The sequence below is a fragment of the Dipodomys ordii genome, unplaced genomic scaffold (genome assembly GCF_000151885.1).
Source record: "Dipodomys ordii isolate 6190 unplaced genomic scaffold, Dord_2.0 Scaffold134, whole genome shotgun sequence".
Taxonomy (NCBI): Eukaryota; Metazoa; Chordata; class Mammalia; order Rodentia; family Heteromyidae; genus Dipodomys; species Dipodomys ordii.
Genome location: NW_012267350.1, coordinates 1,151,964 through 1,159,879, shown reverse-complemented (window position 1 = coordinate 1,159,879; position 7,916 = coordinate 1,151,964). Strand labels below are relative to the sequence as shown.

General features: G+C 36.6%; 1 pseudogene; it reads left to right on the top strand.

Annotated features, from left to right (window-relative positions):
- Window positions 1-7,256, top strand: part of LOC105996647 — a 27,447-nt pseudogene extending 20,191 nt beyond the window's left edge.
- Window positions 7,257-7,916: the final 660 nt, after the last annotated feature.

The window sequence follows — 7,916 nt, the reverse complement described above, 5'->3', positions numbered from 1 at the left end:
CCCACCAACAATGAAGTAAGGTTCCCTTCTGTCCACATCCCCTCCAGCATCTGTTGTTGTTAGAGTTCTTGATTTTTGCCATTCTAACTGGAGTGAGGTGGTATCTCAATGTTGTTTTGATTTATATTTCTTTTATGGCTAGGGAGGTTGAGCATTTCTTCATGTGTTTATTGTTCATCCTTCTTTCTTCTTCAGAGAAGTTTCTCTTTAAGTCTTTCACCCACTTGTTTATTGGGCAGTTGTTTCTTTGAAGATTTGTTGTTGGGGAATTTAATTTTTTGAGTTCCAAGTATATTTTAGATATGAGACCCTTGTCCATTGTATGGCTAGTAAAGATCTTCTCCCAATCCGTGGGCTTTCTATTGCTCTTGCTAGCTATGTCCTTTGCCATGCAGAAGCTCTGCAACTTTATGCAATCCCATTTGTCCAACCTTTCTTTGATTTGTTGTGTTTCCGGGTCTCTAATCAGAAAGAAATGGGCTTTTCTTATAGCACAGAATTAGACAAAATTCCTTCCATCTGAGATTTGAGTACATTTGAATACATTTGAGTATATTCAGTTCAATTGGTCCAAAAGACTAAATATCTTAAGAACTCATGGTATTAATAATTATTGAACTTTTACTCAACTATTAATCATGCAGGAGACAAAACTCACTAATCATCAAAAACTTTCTAATCATGAGTCTTTTTGAATTCATGTTTACTGTTTTGAATGCTTGCTAGAAAAATATTCTCTTCAAATAGATTTTCAAGCAGTTGTTACAGTCCTTATAGCAAGCATCCTTCTAAAGACCACATGAAGGTCCTTAGCATCTTGTCACATTTTTTGGGGGGGAGTCCAGTCATGGGGCCTGAACTCTAGGCCTGGGTGCTGTCCCTCAGCTTTTCAGCTCAAGGCTAGTGCTCATCCACTCGAGCCACAGAGCCACTTCCGGCTTTTTTCTTTTTGTTTATGTGGTGCTGAGGAATCAAACCCAGGGACTCATGCATGCAAGGCAAGCAAGTGCTTTACCACTAAGCCACCTTCCCAGCCCCCCTTGTCACATTTTTTGAAGTTTCTGTAACTAAATGAATCCATACTATATACAGTCCTATTGTGCTAGCATTACATAAAATCAAAATATATTCCTTAAAGGAAAACCATTTGGTAGTACATCAAATCAGAGGACAAACTTTAAACTTGCACACTTTTGTATGGCTTATTATGGGTCCATCATTGCATGGGATTAATAGAGTGTGATGTCACTAATAATAAGTGACTTCTATAACAGGACTCATTTGAACACCAATATAGTTCTATTTCATCTACACAAAAGTCATACATTTGGGAGATTGTATGAAATTTTAATGTTAGATGATCTTTTCACCAGGCATAAGATTAGAGCTACCCTAGTAAAAAGAAGTATTTTATAAAAGAATTCAGGCAGACTAACAGGGAAACAGGCTTCTCAAAACATCAGGAAAATGGACAAAGAAAATGCCCAAGGGCACTTGGGTACATACTCAGTTCTATCTTTTACATGGGCATCAAATGCTCAGGAATTACTTGTCCATTTACTGTCTGATGCTGTATCTGATGTTCCAGAATATCTCTAAATATTTCCTTGTAAGGACACTATTTGTGTTAATGCTTTATCATTGGAACTATGGCATACTTTCAAATGACTTTCTCAAGGGGTGACATGGATCAAGATGCATTGTATTCATAAATTGATCTGTTGAATTAAAACCCCTTTGCACAACTGCTTAAAGATAATAAAATTTTTAAATAAATTTCAGGTTAAAAAATAAAAATGAAACCCAATTTCACATGTTCAATATTTTGTCAGCTTTTTAGATATGCTGGGGCAAAGACGCTTGGGAAACAAATGTTTGGGAAAAGATATTCTTTTTTTTGAGTGTTCTGTGTTTGTACTTAGGTAAAAATTCAACCTATTCACTCTGTGTGTGCATGTGTGTGTATGAGTGTACATACAGGTACAAACGTTTACACACATATGATTTCTCCCTACAGTGTCACTGCAGTTGGCAATTATCCTTCAGAGCATTATGGCAGCATTATTAAGTACACTGAACATGTGAGCATCTGGTTAAATTGAGGGACGACAAGGACAGTGGGCAATGGGAGGAAAAAGTTCATCAGAAAACACATGAATAGCACAATGAATATATGCTAAAGGGGAAGCTTTGTTCTGGATAATCATGACCCACTGAACATTTATATTTGCCATAGAGCCACAAGAACAAAGAGAAGACAAGAATAATAAATTTATGGAAGCTGGAAAGCAGATGGAAAGATGATAACTGATGTAAAGGGCTCAACTCATTTCAATTCTAAGCCAGCACTGAGAAATCAAAGAAACAAACAGTTTGCATCTGAAAATTTCCTTAAGGATTAAGAATTAAATTAGTAGCAACTAAAAAACAGTGATGAATGTAAGACTGAAAAGAGGCAGTTTCCATGAATAGAGACAGGATGAGTGAGAACATGCAGACATTATATTCAATATTCATTATGTAAAAATTGGACTACATAACTTGATGATAAGGCTAGGAGGTGGAAATGGGGGAGAATGATGGAGTAGTGACATTGATCAAGAAAGATTGTACTCATAATCTGACTTATGGGATAGTAATCTCTTTGGACAAGTACATAGTAATAATTTTTAAAAGAGGTGGCTTTATTAAAAAACATCTTTAAAGACGAAAGTATGTTCCAAAATACCTCCTCCATTCCAAACAACAAAGAGATAGATCATAGCAGAGGACTGAAGTTTATTTATTGTAGCAAACAAGGACAGTAAGAACATCATGTACAGATGATAGCAGAGATACATAATGAACATAAAAAAGTTGAGGGAAAGCTTACGTATTAATTGTTGTATAGTGGGCTTTCTTCCCTACTATTTAGTTTCTCAAATGCTCCCAAGAGAAAATAAAGTTCTACTCTTGGGAATCCTATCCATTTACAGGGGACAAAGGATAGTAGCATTAGAGATTTCCTAATGAAATAATCAAGCAAATAACTTTCTTGTGCCTCATAGAATTCAAAATACCTACTTCTATATAGAAAACAATACAATGTTTCAGGTTAGTCAAGATTATCAGAACTAAAAAATAACAAAACAACCAAACAAAGCAGAAAATAGACTTTGCAAGAGAAAAGAAAATTGTAAAGAAAAAAAAAGGGAGGAAGGGGCGTTATTTATATACACAGAGAATAAGATACCATATCTGAGAAATAAGAACAATAGTGTATGAATGTACAGCTACTTAAATAATTTTTTAGAAATTGTGTGAGAAAAGAATATTTAACACTCAGAGTTAAAAGAGATGTTGGAAATGAAATTTAAGAATATAATGGGAGTTGAGAAAATAGCATACAAAATGGAACAAAAAATACTGGGGGGTAAAAATAGGAGAAAAACAAAAAAGAGGACTTAAAAAGACCCAAATCTGAATAACCTGTGCTAATTATGGAGATGGAAATTGAAGTGTTTAAAGTGATTTGCTGACATATTATTATGAGTTCTTAAGTTTTATAAATTATTCCATTTTATAATAAATGTGTTCTTTTTCCTTCCTTATAATTTGGTTTCTTTAAATTCAAATAGTTTAAAAGGCAAATAAGCTTGTAAGATCTATGAAAAGGCTATTTATTCCCCTCTCTTGTTCCTGTGTTCTCCAAACACAAACTAGGACAAAGCATAACAAACAATATTATCAATAAAATAATTACAGAATCTCCCCCAAATGGAAAAACTTAAATCTCTAGTTTGAAAAGACTCCTCTGAAAGGATGAAAATAGATTCATCTTGAGACAGAATTGCATTTATTCTTATTTTTCTTTATTTTTTATTATTTTTTGTAGTGGTACAAGAGATACAATTTTAAATTACTTGGGACCAAAAAAGGAGTTTTTAAGAACAAACTCCTTTTACATAAAGGATAAGGGACCCAGACAGTATTTTATTTCCCCTCCAGTAATATTTCCAAAACAATGGAATCATGCCATCAAAACTTGAAGAAAAATACTTTCCAATTTACCGATCTACAGCCTAGAGAAACTACAAATCAAGTATGAAGGGGAAAAATAAAGATACATAGAATCTAAAAAAATTGGCCTCATATGTTGTCTTTCTTGGGAAATGAATGGGGAGTATGCTTACCAATAAAGATAATAAACTAAGAACAAGGAAGACATAATTCAGTAGCACAGTCAAGCCAAGAAGAAGAGAAAAGTTAGGCATGTAAGTATATGCCTTTGATCTTAGCTCTCAAGCAGGTGAAGCAGAAGGACTGTAAATTTGAGGGCAGGTTGAGCTACATAATGAGATCCCATGTGAAAAAATATGTACAAAAGGAGGGAGGAAAAGGGAGGGAGGTAGAGAGAGAAGGAAAAAAAACCCTAATATGGGAATGAGTGTAATTAACAGGTCTGTGGAACAAACAGACCAAAAATCAGAAATTTGGGGACAGATTTCTTTGAAAAATAAAAGATGAAAGTGATACATTATCGAATGTATTCAAGCCCACTGAGAGGAGGAATGGAAAAGAATCGGATGTAAACTATTTTTGTTTTCCAGTACTGGGATTTGAACTCAGGGCCTGGATACTGTCCCTGAACCTTTTTGCTCAAGGCTAGTGGTTTCATCACTTGAGCCACAGTTCCACTTCTGGCTTTTATTGTCTTTTGTAGTTAAAGAAAAGAGTTTCACAGGCTTTCCTGCCAGGATTAGCTTCCAGTTGCAATCTTTAGATCTCAGCCTTCTGAGCAGGTAAGATTACAGACATGAGCCACCATTACCTAGCAAATAATTTTTAAGTACATAAAAATACTAAGTGACAAAAAGATACATAAGAATTAATCTGGACAGAATGGCCCACATCCTCAAGTCAGCCAATGACAAATGCTGGAGGGGATGTGAAGAGGAACCCTATAACACTGCTGGTGGGAATGTACACTTATACAACCACTTTGGAAAGCAGTCTGGAGGCTCCTCAGAAAACCTAAATATTGACCTCCCTTATGACCCAGTCATACCACTTCTAGGCATCTACCCTGAACAACAGGAACCAGGATACAAAGACACATGTACCTCCATGTTTATTGCAGCACTATTCACAATAGCCAGGATATGGAAACAACCCAGATGTCCCACCACTGATGAATGGATCCAAAAATTGTGGTATCTATCACAATGGAATATTATGCAGCCATTAGAAAGGACAAAAATAATGGCATTTGCAGGGAAATAGATGGACCTAGAAGAAATCATGTTGAGTGAGGTAAGCCAAGAACAAAGAGACAAACGGCACATGGTCTCCCTGATAAGTGGATGTTAAATCCAAAATGTAAGGTGATATGACAAAATTAACAAGACTAAAGAAACAAAGGACTTGCACTCATCTGGTTGAATCACTTCTAAATAACCCCATGCTGCTGATCACATATATGGTTTATATGTGCACACCAGAGGGAAACCAGGAGGATGACACAGAACTAGAGGAAATCTGGGAAAAACATACAACAGCGGGACCCATCAGATGCACTGGACATTGATCAAAATGAACTAAGTAACTCAATGGCAGCGATGGGGGGGGGGAGGGAACAAGTGGGAAAGAGGAAACAGCTGATCCTATGCAAAACAAAAGAAATGTGCATATCACCCAATGTGGAAGAAATAACTGTATAACAAAGCTCATAGAACTCATAAATGTTATAGACCATGATAGACAATTTGCTCCATGAAAGTTAGAATGTGTTTGTGACTTTAACTAAGCTTCACTATCCCACAATACTGTGAAATTTGGGAAATTATGTAACCACTTAATCACAAAAAAAAATTTGAAAAAAATGAACTGTAGAACTTGTGGGTGGGGAAAGGAGGGAAAAACTGGGACAGAGAAAGGGGAGGGGTGACATGGTCCAAAAGGAAATGTACTCTTTATGACTTATGTAACTGTAACCCCTCTGCAATCACTTTTACAACAACATAAAAATTAATATAAAAAGAATTAATCTGGAGGAAAGAAAAGGGTGGTAAACCAAAAAATGGTACCAAGGAAAGAGGAAGGTGCCCCCAAATATTTGTAGATTGTATGTGATCTTAATGAAAATCCCATGTTTTGATTTGTAGAAATGAAAAAATAAAGCTAGTTCTAAAATTTACATGAAAATCTAAAGGATTGAAAGTAACCAAACAGAGAACACCTCTCCCTACCCCAGCTGCCTTTATCAAGGTCCTCTCCCAAAGCTTAGGGGCACAGTCAAAGTGCTACATCTCATATCCAGCACATGCACAGCGAAGCAAATTCCAAAATTTCATGAGAAGTACTGTGGCTGGTTCCCACGCAAAAATAAGGACATTATTTCTTTCTTTCACTGCTGCCAAGATGGTAGAAATGACTGGAATTCAGTACAAAATGAATATACCAGTATTACTAGTCCCTCAGTAAGGCTTTTAGAGAAAAAAAAAATAAAAAAGAGTGCCATCAAAAGCTGACCTGGAACAAGAATGTCAAGGATTCCAAATGCTACTGTGATGATGCAGGTACAGAGACAGTTGTCATGGTAGGAAATGACAAGGACATTCTGTTTTCTAGACCAACAGACCTTATTTAGGCTACTCCTCTTAGATCTTGGTACATCACCCCATGTCCTTACATTGAGTGAAAGATCACTCGATTTCTCGATTTAGAAAGAGCTCCTAACTCCTGAAAATGAAGAAATCCATGTACTTGACAAGCTGAAAGAGACAGGACTCTGGGTGAGAATGTTGTTCATCAAAATGGATAGTTAAGTCATCGATCATACTATCCTACCACCATTACCACAGCAAACTCCAGACTCGTTTCTCCAGATGTTCCCGGAAGACAGAGCTAACCTTTCCTCTCTTCATGGCATTTTATCACTTATCCAGGCTTCTACTCACAGAGCTTACCGCCATATTGTAGCCGTGCTAGATGAAAATCGCAGACCAGTGCTGGATGGCAGGTTTCCAATCGCCACTATCAGTCCTCCACATAATCTGAGGCATGCCATTTCAAATGCAGACACAACACTCGAAGGGATTTTGGAGGACATAACTGCTGTAGATGCGGCTTCAATAAGACGACAGATAATCAAACTGAATAGACGTTTGCAACTTCTAGAAGAGGATTACAAGGAACGTGCCAAAAGAGGAAGGGTCATGCATTCAATTACTGTAGCTTTCTGGTTGCTTAACTGTTGGTTCTTGTTGCGTCGCTAGAGATAATCTCAGCTATCCAAATAATGTTTCAACAGCTAGAAATACAGAATTTGCAAGCTTTTTCTGTTTCAATCTTTTTTTGTATGCCAATTATGCATTTGTTCTGGAAAGAATGGGGGGAGGGTCAGAAAAAGTATATCCTGTCACACAACTGTGCTCACTTTGAATCAGTTTTGGAGGAATTCCTACTTAAAATTCTCCTTTTTCATGTTTTGTGAATAGGCTCTAGTCCATTGTGATTTGGTTTGGTTTCGGAGACAAGGTCACACTATGAAGCATAGGCTGTCCTGGAACTGGGTATTCTCCTGCCTCAGTGTAGAAATTACAGGTATGCACTGCTCGCTCATGTTTTATTTTATTTTATTTAATTGTAAAGGTGATATACAGAGGGTTAACAGTTACATGAGTACATTTCTTTTTAAACAGTGTTATTCCTCCCTTATTTATTCCTTTAGTTTTTTTAAAAAAATTAATGGTTTTTGTTTTTCCTTGTAAAAATAGTGTACAGAGGGGTTCCAGTTACATGAGTAAGGTAGTGAGTACATCTCCTGTTGAGCATTGTTACCTCCCCCTTTGTTTTGCCCTTACCATCCCTTCCCTCCCCACATCCCCAACTCCTCTCTCCACCCCCAGTTGTAAAGTTTGTTTTTTACATAGTGT